General features: G+C 37.3%; 1 protein-coding gene across 8 annotated transcripts in view; it reads right to left on the bottom strand.

Annotated features, from left to right (window-relative positions):
- SEMA6D (semaphorin 6D) overlaps positions 1-18066 on the bottom strand; it is a 214756-nt gene that overhangs the window by 113888 nt on the left and 82802 nt on the right. For all 8 annotated transcript variants that reach the window (XM_027888998.1, XM_027889010.1, XM_027889005.1 and 5 more), the window contains one exon: positions 17032-17112. The gene's annotated coding sequence lies outside the window, so the exon portion shown is untranslated. Of the gene's footprint in view, positions 1-17031; positions 17113-18066 lie in introns of those variants that run through there.

The following is an 18066-nucleotide window of genomic DNA, read 5'->3' on the forward strand; positions in this document are numbered from 1 at the left end:
ATACAGCGGTAATCAGTGAAAGGAAAAGGTGGATCTTTAAAGAAATTCTTTTTAAAGATAATTAAAGGCAAGCTGATAGGCACACCAATTATGGGGGACACTTCCATTGTCCAGGCAGCACAAACCAGCACATCTCATATTCTTACACATCAGGTGAGCAAATGTCAACCAGGACTCTCAATACCTGCTGAGCTGCCACACAGCATGGAGTGCACGTAGCTATTTGCCCACAAGCTTCCTCAACAGTTCTACTGCGGGCTTTCTGCATTTGCTTATTTACATACACCTCCCACTGAGCTGTCCCATGAACACCAGGGCACAGTCTGGAGCAGAGGTGGGGTTTGCAGCACACAGGCACCACCCAGCTCCTGCTAAGAATCGTCCTGAGCCTTATAGAAAGCACCAGAACCCTGCAGGCACCCTGCTCTGCTTGGCTGCCTCTGCATTTGTCTCCAACAGGGAGTAAAATGTTGGAAGTACAGCATCTTAATCATAAGCCACCACACAAAGTCATGTTTTTTTAAAAATAAAAGTACTTTGAGAACTTCCGGACATATGTGACAGATAATTATTTATCTATGTCCCTTACTCGCATGTGTTTTCTCTAATGAAATACTTATCATTCCATATCTCACTTCATACGTGCTTGTAGTAATTAGATCAAGCAACAAGACAATCTTTTGTTGTTGCTGAAGCAAGTCACAAACTAATCTTAATTCTGTTGGAAGTCGTCTTCCCTCTAAACAGTTGAAGACATTTATTATTGAACTTCCTGCTTTTGACAGAATTCTATTAAAAGAAATTGATTTTACTAGCTCAGACTATTACATTCTGCTGAAGGATAAAGCATCATACCTAATTTTCGTTCCTGATTTTTGTTACGAATATTTTTAAAAATTCAATAAGCTGTTGACTGAAATATCCAGTCACAAGTGCCATTGCTTTCAAAGGTTTTAATTTTTTTTGTAATCAGATATCAACATACTAGAAATTCTGTAAAAAATAATAAAAATTAAACTTACTTTTTAAATATTCTTTCAGGAAAATTACATTTTAACAACTAAATGCAACAATATGTTGGATTACATTTTGAGCAGAATGTTTACCTTTCACTGAGTTTCTCTGCCAGCTGTGTCAGCGCTGACTGTAATAGCTTATGTATAAAAAATATTAAAAAGAGCTGTTTATTTTTTTTTAATTGCCATGATCGTGCCAAAAAACACAATGTGTGGGCTGGAGGCAGAGTGCTGGGAGCAATATTATTCATGTTAAAAACAGTTGCCTGATTTGCTTTCTTTGAAAATTAGGATACTATAAATAGGAGCCCAGTGGGATTTGTCGATTGCAAGTTATGTTTTAGAAGCTGCTCGGATGAAACTTTTGAAAGACTTACAAAAGATAGAACAATTACATTATGGCTTGTCATTTCCCTTTGGCCTATACTGGACCTTTATTTTTGAAGAGAGTTAGGTATTATAGACCTACCTTCTATTTCTATGAGTATGTTGAAACATTAGACTTTTAGAAAAATCTTTATAGAAAGATTTATTTGCTTTTCATATGTCTTTCTATAAGCCAGCTATCTTAACTCACTGTTTTGTTCATAGTAATTAAAGATGTTTTATTGCCAAGCTCATATCAATTTTGTGTTGCTTGCTTTGTGAAAACCCTTCCCCACAAATTGCTTGGAAATTAAGGAATACTAATCCTTTACAAAAAGGTTGTGTCAAGCTACTGTCCCCCAAGTGTACCACAGCTGTCCTTCCCGTTATTTACCTGTACATTAGCATCTTGGTGCTTTTCCTTTTTTGCTTGTTTTATAGAAAAAACAAAACAAAACAAAACAAAAAAACACCCAAACCCTACCAAAAACCCAAGGAACCAACAAACCCCCAAACACAGAAAACCCTGATATGAATAACAAAGCAAGAAGAAACTATTGCAGAGATTTTATCAAGTACTTTTTTCCATGATAAATTATACATGACATTCACCATTAGAAAGCTGGCATTTTGACCTGCATTTGGAATGGGAAGCAATGGGAGCTATTGGGATATGCTGACTTTTTAACAGCAAACACAGGGAAAAAAAAAAAAAAAAAAAGATACGTTGCTAATTTAACTCTGAGCAAAAGGCCAACAAAGCAATTACACAGCTTGTAAGACCTACTTAAATTCCTAGCTTTGCCCACTGATTCTGTACAGTATAAAGAAACAATTTTTTCCAAACACTTCAGTGTTTGACTGTTTCCCTTTCTGAAAAAGAATTTTTACACGTGCATATTCATGCTGCACTGCTTACATAAACCACACATCTTTGAAAGTGGTGTGGGATTTTGGTGTCCATCTTAAAGCATGAAGCAAATGGCCTAATGGCCATTTTTCTGAAGGCACAACCTTTCATCAGGAATTTGGACTCTGTTCAGAGGAGTTTCAGCTGAAACACTTGACAGTCCTTTAAAGTTGCCAACCCAGCCTTGATGCCTGTCCGCATGTCTTTTTGCGACTCCTCTGTTCTGTGACTGTGTGTGACCTTTGAGTTTACTCAACTCCACGGTCTCAAACTTGGCTCAGCCCGAGATCTCAAATGCAGCACTCAAGTTCCAGAAGAAAACAGCAGAAAATGGAAAAAGAGGGGAAGGTGGGAAAGACGGATGTGGTAACAAAAGAGAGGAACATTGCCTTCAACACTGTTCCAACAAACTTTCAACTAATGCCATATTTTCCTTTGTAAATTAAATACTTCATGATGTGTATCACGCTACCATCCTCGTCGAAAGAAATTTGCTGTCCTGATCTAAAGCTTTTCTTAGTAGAATTGTACTTGAGTAAGAAACAAGAGCTCAATTCCATGTTTTGGTCTAGTCTGATTTTAAAAAAAATATTTAGCATAAAGAGTTGATAATTATCTTCTGTCCATCATAAAAATGCAATCAAAATATGAAAGCCTGGGTTTATCCTACACAAACCATGGAAAAACAATTAATAGTGTGACAAAAAGCCACCGTGTTTTATCAGGAGAGTTGACCCTGTTCCAAGGACAAAATGATAACTCATGTCCTGAGTCCAGCTCAGTGACCTTCTGGAGCTGGAACTTTCAATTATGTCAAATTAGCTGCGTCACATAGGCTGGCTTTGTGAGTGAGGCTGGATCAATGCAGTGCATTTCTCTGATGATGACAATGATTTAATCAATCTCAGTCGCTCAGCGGACAGCAATGAGGTTGTGCAGTAAGCACAAAAAAGGATGCTGGGATCTTTCACTGTCAGGGTTACCTCGAGGCTCCCCATTTGTGCTTTTCCTTTAAATGCTAATTTGAAACTATGAAAAAATAACACTAAGTAGCAATTTCCTAGAAGGGGTTTTGTCACATCTATTCAGACTTATATTCTGCGTACCAAATTGCAACCTGATGTTAAATAATGCTGTTTTTGACACTTCTGTGTAATAAAAGTGAAGATCCTTCTTTGCTCAAGGATGTCTATGACACTTTTGACACTTCTCTCCCAGAATTGCAGGCAGCCCAGATGTTCCTTGCATTAAGCAGAGCATTGCCACAGCTGCTATGGAATGTCAGAAGATATTGGGCTCTAGGCAAAGGTAGCAAAGGGCATCTTTTCTCTTTTTAACTGAGGAGTAATTTTGGAGAGTAAAACCTTTTGATGTGCACAAAATTAAGGCCTCAGAGGGACTTTATAGGCAAGGGACACATTGCATTTTCTCTGCTCATGTTTCAAGGTAACATAGAACCATTACAGAGCAGCTGTTTCCACTTCTGTTCAGAAAAATATTCCTTACCTATCTATGCCAGCATGGCACTGCTGTATCTGCTGGACATCTGAATGTTATGATTCAGATAAAAATGAAATAACTGTAACAGGTCTTTGTGATAGACTGATGCCTTGGTTTCTGGGAGACTCAGAAGGGTGCAAGACCTGGTCACTTCTGGATTGTTTGGGCTTCTCAAGACTTGAATCCAGGGATTTACATTCACAAGTGTCTCCTTCCACAACAGTGACAGCTGAAGAAGCCTTGGCTTCCTGATGTGCCTCTGTACTCCACTATTCTCTAAAGCTGGGCTAAAGAAAGTGAAGACCCCACCATGTTCCTGGAAAAAGTGTCCCTGGGTATAAAATAATCAGACATTTTCAGCATCCTCTTCCTTATTTCTGCACTTGTACTGTCCTCAGAACAGATGCTTGTTGGGCTGAGTAATAAACTGGACTGTGTTTACCCTTTATTTTAAAAATACACAGGTTTTACTCTAACACAGGCCACACAAGCAGTTGTTCTGTGCACAACAAAGAGATGCAGGATGCAGGGGTCCATGGGTAGCTCCCTCAAAAGAAATACTCTTTGAATTTAAACTAAAGCCCCAGGGCTCGCACAAGGCACAGCTACTGTCTGTGGGTGGGCTGAGTTGGGGTCTTTCCCTTCATCTTGCTGCTCTTCAGCTCCATCTCCTGGAGTCACCCACTGCATTGGAAGAACCACCTTTCCACACCATGCACTGCCCTTACAGCAGAAACAGGTTAGAAGAGAGTCTAATTAATCAGTTTCCTCAGGAAAAAGAAGGAAAAAAAGCATGCCAGAAATAAAATTTCTAATTTGGAAATTTCAGTGCAGGGATCTATTTTTAAGTACTTGAAACAGACGTTTCTCTGCTGGAAGGATTTTCTTTTTTTTTTTTTTAACGGAAATCTTTGTGATTAATACAACTTTTAAAAGAATTAAAACAGCTCAGAGAGCTGCTATTTATACTCTTACATACACTTCCAAAGTTTAAGGTAGTCACATCACCTTCCTCAAAATAATATGAAGTGGAATTGTATTTTTTTCGAAGAGCCACTGTTAAGTCTCTTCTGTCATCTCCAGGGAGCTGCCCAAATGGCACACGAATTTTTTTAACAGCATCTTACTGGGATTACTCTTTGCCTGACTTTCCTCTGTGACTGCATAGAGAGCTTACTGGTACAAGGTCTGTTTGGATTAGATGCTGGTTTACAAAGGTAGAAGGAACAGCAGCAGCCAAAGCGAGTAGTATGGAAAACTAATATTTCTGGCTGCTGCCAGGTCAGATTAGAGCAGATCCTGTAAAACTCCTATCATCTGGAAAGAATACTTGTGGCATCCATACTGGGATTTTTGTGTTGCACTGCCAAGCCACTTTTATCCAGGAGCCATTACCACACCCAAAGAAAGGACACGAATATCAGTACACTTTGTTGTAACCTGCCACTAGTTCCTAAACAATACCTGGGACTGCACCTCGCCCTTCAGCCCTCCATGGTCCTCCTGATCAGACAGGTGGCAAGGAAGACAGAAACAGTACCTAACACCTTATTCCAAATCTAGACCAGGATGGCCTGCAGCAGACCTTGAGCATGTTGACTTTTTGTTCTGTGTTGCAAGTTTTTGTCTCTCTTTGGGACAGAGTGCTACAAACCCATCAAGGATGATGCTACTTTAGCAACACTTTCCATGGTGTCTGCTCCTTTTCTAGGCATATTCCCTAGTGTGGGTGTCGCTTTCACAGTCAAACGCCACTGGACACAGAGTTATGGCAGTGATTACTATGGAAAATAAGAAACACAAGGACAAATCATTTTAACTGAAGCGTCAGCAATGGAAAATGGCAGTCATCCTTAAATGTCATAGAGCCTCCCAGCTGGGCCTGGGCTCTGTGAAATGGGGAAAGGAGTCCAGAATTGCATAGATCCATTATCCTGAACGGTTCAGGAGGACAAGCTCATTAGGGACTACAGCTTCATTAAGTAGCAAGAGCTGCCCTGTTGTCAGGCTGTGATCTATTTCTTATCTTGGATTGTCCCTCAGATTTTCTCTCCCACATCCCAACCACAATTGACTACCACACCTCACTGCTTTTGGTGATGGAGCATAGATCTTGCTTTAGGAATTATAAGTTAGAGTTTCTGTAGTACCACAGCAATATCTGCTAAACATCACTCAGTATTACCCAGGTACAGGTATGTCCTTACTTCTCCTCTCTAGCATGGGAAGGAATCACTTGCCAAACGCCTACAACTGTCAGCAGCTCCCATTAAGGGGCTAATCTATGCTCAGTGACTGCAAACACCTGAGTGCAGAGTAACAACAAAAACACCGAACCACACCTTTGCAATACATATTTATCCTTGCATTCAAGAGATGCCCAAATTTACAGTGTAAATCAAATAGTAAAATGAAGCCACAAACACCAACTAAAAATACTAGTTAAAAAAGTGACTGTTTTGGACACACTGGAGGGTACAGGGAAGAAGGCAGGGTACTACTTTATTCTATGGGGATCCTTTTTCCTTTTAAAATTTGTTTTTTAAAGGCAAAATGGATTAACATTTAATCTCTCATTATAATGATATATACCATTTACAAAGAATTGAAAGAGTCAGAAAACAGCGATATCTTAGAAAATTCTATGTTATTTTTTAGGCTTCCAAAAGAAGTGTTCAGATATAATTGCTTAAAGCAGACTTCAAAAGATTCAATACACCAGCAGCTGCAGCAAATACATGGCTTTTTCTGTTTTAATTATCCATTTCTTCTAATAGGTTCTACAAGACTTAAACATGAATAGAGATCAGAGAGAGTGAGCCAGATTTTATATTTTACCTACACTACTCTGAAAAGAGGGTAATAATTACAGAAATGGCTGAAGCTTGCATGGTAGTTTGTTTGTACAAGTGAAGAACTCCCCCAGTGTTTCTCTTCTCCAAGTTCAGTGATTAACTCCACTTAAAACCCAGTTCTTGTGTGTCTGTTGACAAAAATCTCTGCAATATAAAAGATTTAATAGCAATACTTGGCAGAAAATATTTTGGCAAAATGAATGAAATATCACATCAAACACAGTTGAAAGGCAAACTTCCCAGCCAACAGAACAGTTTTATCAAACTCCAGATTCCAGTGTCCTTTTACTGTGGCAAAATCAAAATTGCTTCTATCTTACAGAATTCCTTTGGTCAAGGTGAAATCACTTTAGATATTGTCATTTGTCTTCTTTGCAGAGATGTAGTACATATTCTATTATGGCAAGACTCTCTGCTTCCTTGCTCAAAACTGCAAAATAAATTGTTGTCCTGTTCCACAAAATTTAAAGCTGTTCTGATGAATACAAAACTTTCATTGGGAGTTTAAAAAAAAAAACTTTCACGCCTCATTTATTTAGAAGCTCTTTGCCTTATCACTGCTCTAGCTATTTATAGCACTGCCTTTCTGTTTATCAAAGGCAACTTTCTTCCTTCTCCTTTACATTTTTAAAGACAAAAAAATAAAAAGCAACCTTTCCACTGACATTACTCGCATAACACATACCAAAATTGATTTGAAAACATTAGATTTGCCAAATTTCTCCTGCATGTTGAACTGTAATCTAAATATGCCTTCCTTATTTATGTAAGTGGAGGCTTATTTATTGAAGAGACAATTTTTTTGGAGGATTTTCCTAATGATTATGGTGAGAGCAGCTCAACATTTTGAATGAGTTTTTCATTTTTAATTTTTGGAACATCAATTTTCAGACAATTTCTGGACATATAATTAAACATGAAGTTAATTATCTGTTTACAAAGACTCCTTTGATGCATGGCTTTGACTGCAGGGAGGCTGTGATCTGAGCCCAGCACTGACCCTGCTGCCAGGCTGCTGCACACACCACACTCCACAGGGTGGGACAGGGACAGCCCTGAGCAGGCAGTGGGTGAGAGCTCCAGGCCTTCTCATCGAGGCTCCTCCTTGCATGTCCCCCAGGGTGACCAGAGTGAACCTGAAGAACCCTCACTGAGGGGGAGGTTTTGGCCCTTGTTTGTTGTAACAGGTGGAAGTTCAGTTAGAAATGCATCCCATAAACTGCAAATATGGTCTCAGCAAAAATCCCTGTTCTCACTCATTTTTAAATCTCAAAACCTTGCAGCTTTGAAGCTGGGCTGTTACATGATTTCAGCAAGTACTTGTAAAATTCAAAGGAAAGGCCATTTGCAATTTTTTATGTTGTGAAAATGGATGATGTTTACAGAGCCTTACAATTGTCTTGGTTATTTACATCATGCTGAAAACTTCAATGCTCTTATGCCTGACCCTGCCTGCACTGAGCACAGGGCAGTGACCCAAAGTGCTCTGATCCCATGCTCTGATCCTGCAGATGTTTAGAACATTCCTGACTGTAAACAGGTGAACAGCACCCCACTAAGGTAAAGTAGCACAAAATTGAGTCAGAGAAAATAGAAAAATAGAACTTTCTAAGACTCCATGAATCCTACAGTGAGCCCTCCACAGACTCAGAGAGAGGCCTGTCCTTTTGGAGCTAATTGAACAAAGGCAACATTTTTTTAGCTAATACCACAGAGGTAACAAATTCCACAGGTAAACACATCTGCTCTACCTGAGCACCAAAAGCATTGCCCACTGCCCTTGAAAGGCTACCTTGTCAACAAGCCGAAACAACACCTGCTCATTACTCCCCTCCTTTCACACTCATTTCAATCCTATGCTCTTGTCACTCCACTGACTAGAGGCAAAGATAGCAGGTGATTCCTAACCAATTTCCTTTGTGCACACAGGAGGCCATCGAGCCCATCACCTCTTTCAGCCAGAGGGTGTTATGTACATATCCTCTCTTTTGTTCATTTCAACAAAATTCACATGATTTTGTAGTTTAAAATTATTCCTAGGTAGTACACATTAATATGAAAATAAAAGAAAATTTAAAAAAAAAGAAAGAATTTGCAGTTAAACTTTAACAAAGACTGGAGGGCAAATGCTTAATCCTCTGTATCCATTAGTGTAAATGTGAAGTTGATGCAGACAAGGGTGGAATACCTCCAAGTTTATATTGGCAGAAAAAAGACAATCTAGCTAGCTGTTCCTAAAATTGCTAATTGAAATAACAGCTCTTGAATAACATATTTATAACATAGATAAAAATGATGCAGGATCTCCAGACAGATCAGGCAGGATTACACTGCAGTTAGAAGTAATAGTCTAATGAAAATATAGACATGAGTTTAGTTTAAGTGAGAAATAAGTCTCTCAAATATCACACATTCTTGTCTCCATAGGAAGCATCCCTGTATTTTCAGTACCTTCACTGACCTACACAATGCGACATCTATTTTTCATACAGATGTGAAAACCTGGGATGATAGCATTGGTTCTGAAATTGATTCCTACCAGAGATGTCCTATTCCATTAAAAAGGATTCAGTTTCTACTTGAGTTTTGTTTTAGGCTAACTCCTGTTCAATTTTATTTTTTATGTTAAGTTGCAAACTTGCACTCATATGAGCTATATTTTCACAAGAGCTGTAATATTTTCCTCCTTAGTTATCAAAAAATCCTGTATTCTGCACATGTCCTCTGTTAATGTGAATTATTTGTTAGCTGTTAGGTGGATTTATGCTTTTCATCTTAGCCTGAACTTCCCTCATGAGCATTCAGATAAATTATTTTGAAGGCGTTCAGGAGCTAAGCATCCAATTGTATTATGTTAATATTACCCAATATCTATATTCATGCCTTACAAATGACTGTGCTACAGTTTACTTAATATTTTTCTTTATTATATAAATATGGAGCCTTAATGCCAACACATTAGTTCCTTTTTCTCCACAGTGTTTCAGATTGTACTGAAGTCCCGTTGATGCCATAATTGAGGTTAAGCATAAGTGCTGCCTGAGATGGGTCCCTATTCCCCAGCGTGCCGTTTGTCTCTGGTATGTGACAGAAGATTGCTTTACTCTTTGCTCATTAACATAAACACATCTTCTCCTCTCTTTGCACTAGCTGTGTGCCACAAAATCATTTTCTTGATTACGTTACTTATAGTCATGCACACTGTAGGAATATTCCATGTACCTACTTGTGGAATTACACCTGAAAGTGCAGTTACTCACATTTCAAATAATTGGGGGGAAATACAGATTTCTAACTTTAAAGTGCGTTTCAGTGCATGCAACGCAGGTAAATTAAGATTAAGCACTGAACTTCAATTCTCTCTACTGGTTTAAGCTTCATTGTGCCACCTTAATATTGGGTTAGCATAGTATGCACATAGAATATTTGTTACAAGATTTGTGAATAAGTGATTCTCATCTCCTTTGTAAGGAAAATTGACTCCATTACAGGAGAGAAGAGACATCAAGCTAACATTACATGAAGTCATAATCCTCTATTGAGACATTGCACAATGACATTGTTAACATTAGTATGCAATATTTATTATAAATAAAAGAGGCTATTGAGGCTTTCAACCCATAATCAGCTCTGTGTGGATGACTTCACGGTACGAACATAGTGGAGTTATAATGAGGATAAAAGATTTATTTATACCTAAACATGTTCTCATTAGTAATTCTGCACTAGCATGTAACAGATACAACTGGAGGACCAGTAGGGTTTGTGTTGGTTTTTTTCTTGTTCCTTTGTTTGGTTTTATGTTTTCAATTACTATTTATTGTTTGCACTTTGACTATGAACATTTAGTATGAAAAAAATAAGAAATCAGTTAACGAGTTTATTGTACTGTGTATTATTAATTCAAATGAATGAAGAATGATTCAATTTTTATGGAATACAGTATCATCCCATCACTCCATAACATGGAGATCTGGTGGACCATTAGCTCAGACCTTGATAAAAAGGGGGAATTGTTTTTGAAGAGATCCTACCTGCACATGTAACACCCAGCCATGAAGCACCTCAGTGTCATGTAAGATTTCTTACTGACCTGCCTTTTATACTCTTTTCCAAACACAAAATTTTACACTTTTTTTAACATCAAAGATCTAGCCCTCACTGCTTGGAAGACACCCAAAGAGTTGCCTTCAGACCCTTCCAAGATCTTTTATGGACTTTGTGCTGTCATCTCACAGTCCATTTGAAGGAAATTAAATTCAGCTTAATGCCAAATTCAGTGTATACTACCTCACTCTGTCTTACTACCATAGATCCCTCCTCTTTGGGGCATGAGTTTACTTTCAGCCTATAGTTTCACATTTACCTTTGTCAGGTGAAACCTAACAAAAATAAGGCAATGGTCCAAAGTATGTGTGCATACTTCACATTTGAATACCATTGCTTTTGTTCAAAAAATTTTAATTTTAATCAGCCTAATCTTTAATTAATTTTTGGTGTTCTTAAACAGTTCTCTTGGTAAAAACTTCAATATATTTGGGGATATTTCACTACTAATGAAATTACAGTACAAGAAGAATAAGTATGCTCATATATTATATGGAGAATATTCTCTGTGTAACAATAATCACAGGATATGCTGATTTGGAAGGGACCCACAAGGGTCATTGAGTCTAACCCTTAGCCCTGCACAGAACCCACCCCATAACCACTGTTTAACAGAATCGCCAGGAAAAAGGGTAATGCATTATTTTTTTATCCTGGAAGAATAAAGTTCATCAGGTATTCATTTCTCGTCCTGGGAATTACAGTGACATGGCTCATCTCTTTCTAAAACTGCATTTAAGTTGATTACATGTAAGCTGACTGATAAGAAAATCTTATTCATATTGAAAAACAAATCATTTAATTTAGAACCACTCAGCTCAGCAGAGAAAGTCCTTAACAACAATTACTGAGATATCTGAAGAATTCCACTCCACCTTCAGATGTAGATATAAAAACATTTACTTTTCCTGTTAATTTCAGCTGTTCATTTTCAGCAATAAAAGCTCAAACTTCTTTTTATTGAAAAAGAAGACCAACCCCCTGAAAAATACTCTTTCCTATGGTCTGAGCACTCCTATTGCTCTTAGTCTTCCCTTTTTATTCAGTCTTTGCTTGTATAAAATTATATTTACTCTACTGAAAGCAGGATTTAAAAATGAAAAAGTTTCAATTTTGAAAATCAAGATATCCAGCTATATCTGCTTAAATGAACCAGCTATAAAAAAATTAACACAGCTGTCGTGAGTTTCTTTAATTTCCTATGCTCTTTCTGACACCATACTTATAAACTCACAGGCTCCACTTAAAGAGATACAATGCTGAGGGCAAGTAAGTTCCTGTCACAACATAATGCAACAACAACAACAAAAAAGGATTGTATTAATTCCATATAATAGAAACAACATTTTGTTTAGATCTTACTACCCTGGGGTTTTTTTTGCCTCAGTTGCGATGAAGGGCATGAAGGGAACAGGAAGATGAACTTCACAATTTAGGAGAAATTCTTCCCGTTTAAAAAAAAATGTTTGCAAATATGTAATCTTATACAACTACACAATATATATTTTTCAGATTATCCATTTGGGATACAGATTATGAGCTTTAGAACATAAAGTGACAACATTTTTAGGAGTATTCCCACATTTATGATTTCAATGGTTTTGTGCCAGTTCTTAAAACACAACTAGGCTTGGAAGGTGAGCCCTACTACCTCTCCTGTCAATCCAGCTCTTAACTCTAACTCCCCAAGGGTCCAGGCCAAGTCCCATTAAATGCAGTGGAAACATTCCCACTGACTTCACCAGAAACCAGATCAATACAGATCTTAAATTCAGTTATTGAACAACTATTATTTTCTCTTGATTTATGCATTTGTCAGGCATAAAAATAACCCAGTTTTGTTTCTTTAATGGGATTTTCACAGTAATCTAGGTGGCTGGTGCATCTGCAATCTGACAGAACAGATATCTCTTTTTGCAGAGAGTGTATATAGGTTTCCCCATCAATCTCAGAAAAAGTCTTACAGACCTATTCAGAACTCAGTACACGTTCTTTCCTCTTCACAACTCATTTTCCTTTTTTTTTTTTTTTTGTGACAACCTAGGCAATAATTCACAGCTCACTGGGTCTCCTAAATAACCCCCTTTATATTTACATGGTAGGCATTCCCCCCATTACCCTGCAGGATTCAGCAGTATTGGCAGGCAGTCATTAGGAATTCTTAAGACCATGGAGGTTTAACATATCTTTCTCTAGTTAGTGTCTTTGAAAACACCCTGCATGGTTACAATCTCAGCAAATATATGGAAAATCTCAACAATTTAACAATAACATAAAATGTGTCATTTTGTAATTTCAAAGTGGTTCCCTCTTTGGGTCCCATGCAGACTCCCACATGAAGCCTTTGAAACTCAGAAGCATTTCACCCAATGGAGGATTGTTATGGTTCTTTCTTTTGCTAGAAATTAAATGAGCTACTTGGGTCTCTTTGACAAAAGAGAGAAGTGCATACTTGCTTTGCATTATGTATTGCAGTTACTTTAGCCCAGCATCTCTAAGAATCCTGGGAAAAAATTAAAATCACAGAAAAATCACACCTGCTATGGATGAATGGAAAAAAATCCTTTTAAAAAACACAGATGAATAAATATAAAGGTAGTGAAATGTGTTATGAGAGAGATATCCAAGTCTAACTCTCATGGAAGTGAGATTTTCACTAGGTCATCTTTCACCAGAAAGACATGATGTGAGCACAAAAAAAGAGCCAAATTTCCAGGCCTTATGATCTTGCCCTGACTGAGGATGCTCCCCTCACTGCCCATGGAAAGTCATTGGAGACAGTGCTCTACAGCCTGCCCTGACATCTCTCTGACATCTCTCAGCTGCGTCACTTAATCCTTCCCCTTCCTAACACAGGGACTACAGGAATAACAACACCTCTTCAGAATCTTTAAAAGTGCCAAACTGTATTATGGGGGCTTGTAGGAATATAGAAGGAGAAAATAGAGAGGTTGATTTATATTAGCATTGCTGATGCTTGGTACTGTTAACTCTACTTGTTCTGAAGAAATCTCCAAACCAACCTTGAGTAACAGATTGCCAATCGTGTTCACAACACTTTGCATCCTGTGAACCTTGAATTGACATTGATGTTCAAAACTGGATTTATTATTAAATGTTTCAAATTAATGTATCAAAAGGCTTACATCAGCAAAAAATCTCGAGGAGAGTGATTCCATTGTGAAATAAAAAATAAAGAATATACCCATATTTTTGTTTACAATCAGACTTTTCTCTTTTTAATATTACCGGAAAGTTTAACTGGGGTATCTGTTTCTTTGATAAGAACCAGAGCCTTCATGATACAATGCCTCATATGTGTCACATACAAAGTTATTAAATATGTCCAAATTTAAGGAGCGAATTCCGGGTAATTCTTAAAATAAGAGCCATTCACACTGATCCAGAAGTCATGACAGAATATGAAAAGTATGCAGGGATAGTTAATCTGCAACGTCATTGCTCATGTTAGAGAAATTAGTAATAGTGTTTTGAAATCTTTAAGACCAATAAGCACTTCAGGATATGTTTCTCATGTTTACAAAGTTCAAATAACATGCTGACAGCTCCAAACAATTCCCCACTACAGTTGAAATGAAAGAAAAGAGTCCAAACCCCTGCAAATTCTTTGGGTTTTTCTTTAATCAAAGTGAATTGTTCTTAGTTATATTTGTTCTTATGGCTTCCTGTAGCTCCTAAGACTTCTCTTTCAGTTTTAAAATCTCTATAGAACACAGTACCCCCTATCATTTGAAATGCTTTGATAATGCTTTTTTAAAAACTGATGATTTGTTTAAAGTTCAAGCTAATAAAAGTAACAACCTATTGAAAGAAAGCCTGGGTGTGGAGTGGTATTTTTGGATGCTAACTAGTCATGTGTACTAGCCATCCATGAAACATATGCTGAAAACACTGAAAAGTATTCAGAAATGCCTCTCTAAGTCATAAATCTTTTACAGGTAAAATTATGTGAGAGAAGAAATAGAAAAAGCGCATTCAACATCTGGAGTTAGATGAGTTTACTGAAGTAAAATTGCAAAATTAAATTTAGATGAACTTAATTAAAAAAGGGGTTCCAATTTAATATGGACATTCATCAACTTCTCATTGAAAATCTTTCTTGCCTGAAGAAAATGTAATAAAATTTGAACACAAAACCCATATAAAGGCTGAAATGAAGTGTGAAGGGATGGTCAAATAAAGAAATGCAGTAAGAGGGAACACTGTCTTTTTTCCTCATTTTAACACACATGTTCATATAAACACTTTCCCTTAGTTGCACAGAATATTGAACTATTTTTAAACTCTGCAACAGTTAAACAAGTGAGCTGGTCATCTGTATGCCCTGAAGGTCATTATTCTCTCAGAGGCATATGCTGTGTATTTACTGATAATATGAATATGGAAGTTTCTCTCTCCCTGTATGTATTTCTGGTTGGCCAAATTTTTCTCCTAGACCCTAAAGGACTTTCTCTAACCCAGTTATATATTTTTAGTGCTTAAATGCCCATTACCCAAGTCGCTCTTGCTGAAGTGAATGGGAGTTTTGTCACAGGGCTGAGCCTCGGATGACTTACAATGGATTTTCATTTGCCTCAGTTAAGACACAACAAATGAGGCTCTCTTGTTTTCCTTTGCTAGATCATTGCTGTCTTCTTTTTTTCATGGGAAAAAGATCTAGTAGTTTAGTACCAGTCACTTCTGGCTTCCATGAGTTCTGTCTGTCACAATAGCATTGACTTTCAGCTCTCTAAGTCATGGTGCTTATAGAATTTGGTAGAGTCAAATGACAATTTGAAAATTTAAGAATAGTGCTGTTAGGATCATATTATTTCCTTACAAAACTGCCTTGATAATTTGTTGTTCTGCACACTGGTTATGTGATCAAGTAACATGATATGAATGCTGTATTCTTTTATTTCTAATAAAGAACATTGCTAGAACAGTATGCTCTAAGGGAGATACTGTCCTTTATTAGAAACACATTCCCACATTATAAAAGTCACCCAGCAATAATGAAATGTAATCTGTCTTGAGGATTCACGATAACACAGTATTATGCTCATTTTTTGTATGAAAAGAACATGATTGAATAGGAATGCCATTGTTGTTGAATACATCTTTAAACTGAAGCAGAGATTTTATTGAACTACTTGGTTAATGACAATAAATTGCTAGAGGAATTCTGAATACAGGTTTTGTTTCCATGTCAGAAGAGTTTTAGCTTCTGTGGTGTAATTTAATTCAAAAAGATATAAACTTCAATAGCCTGCAACTGGCAGGACTGGGAAGTGGTGGCACTTGACATCTCTGTCACAGTGATCTAAAAGTAGCACGAGCATGACTGGCCAGGGGGAGGTCAAAGGGCTAAATCCTGCCTCTGTCAGTGGCCATCAGTCGATGCTACGTGGAGGAGAAGAGCAGGCAGTGGTTTCCTCTCCATGCTTTCTACTTCTCCAGGTCCCAAAACACTCAACAGGGTATATGGCATAACAGTGAGAATAAGTTTGACCACAATATTATCACAAACAGTATTATAATATAAAAGTTAGGTCTGTCTTTCTTCCTGAAGAAGCTGAACACCTACACACCAACATGAGTTCCTCTTAAAGAATTGTTCCACACTACCTACCTACTACCATTCTACCACACTACCTACCTACCGTTCTACATAGAAAGTGCATCCCAAATAATGTACAAGTACGGCAGGATTCAGATATTCCCTCTTCCCTTTCTCTTTTACAAAAGCTGAGAATTTATCTCTGCAGCAGAAATTCTGTGCCTCAAGATGCACATAGATTACACCTATTCACAAGTTCTCCACAGCAGTGTTTGAAAATCTGACTCAAGGTTTGAGCAACCAGACTAGTTGCAACAAAGAAAGCATTAGAAGAGAAAATAATTTGTCATTTTGCAACTTATTCCTGAGTTTTCAGCAAGAAGAAGCTACTGAATTTCCTTTTTGTGCATTTTACTTTGCCTTTGGAGTCAGCCCAGTGGTTACATTCTTCAAAATGCACAATGTCAAACCTTCCAAGAGCAGTTACATTAATAGATAGGACAGTAAAAAAGGCCTTTGATTTTAGTCTGATGAAAATTGCTCAGAACTTCTGTCCTGAGCTCAACCTCTTGCAGATCAATATATGCTCTTATATCTTTCTATCAACTTACTGGTCAAGGGAAAGTACTTCATTTTCCACACAGATTCAGTTTCAGTGTAACATAACAGAAAACACTAATATTTTAATGTGATTTACCATGGCATCTTCAGACTTACCACTGAGAGCAAACGTGAAGATCCTTAAATTTCTGGCATCAGTGTTCCTGTAAAGTCTGGCACGAATTCAGGTGGGTTACCCTGCCAAAAGTCAGAGGAAAATATTCATCAGACAGATGATTATTTTTAATCACACTTTCCCAGTACCCATTTAAGCCTTACTTTATAAATGCCTACTGCAGGTTTAATGATAAGACCACTACAATAGATCTGGATGCAACACACCTGCACACTGACTTTTCAAGTGACTGTGAACCTGAATACTGATTCCCCCAAGGTACTTTCTATAGAAAAACTCTCCTTTTATGAATGTAACCCAACAGATTTTACCAGAAAACAAAATAACAGTAAATTGCAGTAAGTTTTAATAAACTTCAATAGAAAGACGCCTCCTGGAAAAAGCAAACAAACAAAAATGCGCGCAATTGGCCAACCCTAAATTAACGAAGTGCACACTCATACGCAGTTCATTTTGCTTTCAGATCAAAGGGGTTTTGAAGTTCAAATAAATTTGCCTCCTAATAGTTTTAGTACAGGATTATCTCTCTTAACATCTGAAAAATAACATTAAGAGTTGGCATTTAACAGCTTATTTGTATTGCAGCACTTCAGGGACAAGCAAACTTGTAATTTCTACCATATGTGGAACATTTCTTTCATTAAAGTATTGCAATTTCCAGACAGAAAAATGACTGAGAAAAACTTTAGCAAAAGGATTATTTTACAAAATACATGTATAACATACTTATTTTTGCATAAATTTGCATACTATACTGTAAATACTATTATGTACATATATACATTTGTTTCATTCATGTTCGCATGGTTATTTTATATATTATTCAAATCACTTCTGTTTACAAGAACATGAAAACTATTTTAAAGTGAAAGCAAAGAAATGGAATTGATGACAAGAAATACATAGGCAGGTGCAGAAATGTTCTTGGGTCAGGCCAGTTTTATGATCTCCTAGCACTCAAATCGAAGCTGCATCTGAACAATAACAGAGAAATTTCAAAACAAGAAAAAAAGTGC

This window comes from Empidonax traillii, unplaced genomic scaffold, assembly GCF_003031625.1.
Source record: "Empidonax traillii isolate 1590-97213 ecotype Southwest subspecies unplaced genomic scaffold, ASM303162v1 scaffold248:size1534464, whole genome shotgun sequence".
Taxonomy (NCBI): domain Eukaryota; kingdom Metazoa; phylum Chordata; class Aves; order Passeriformes; family Tyrannidae; genus Empidonax; species Empidonax traillii.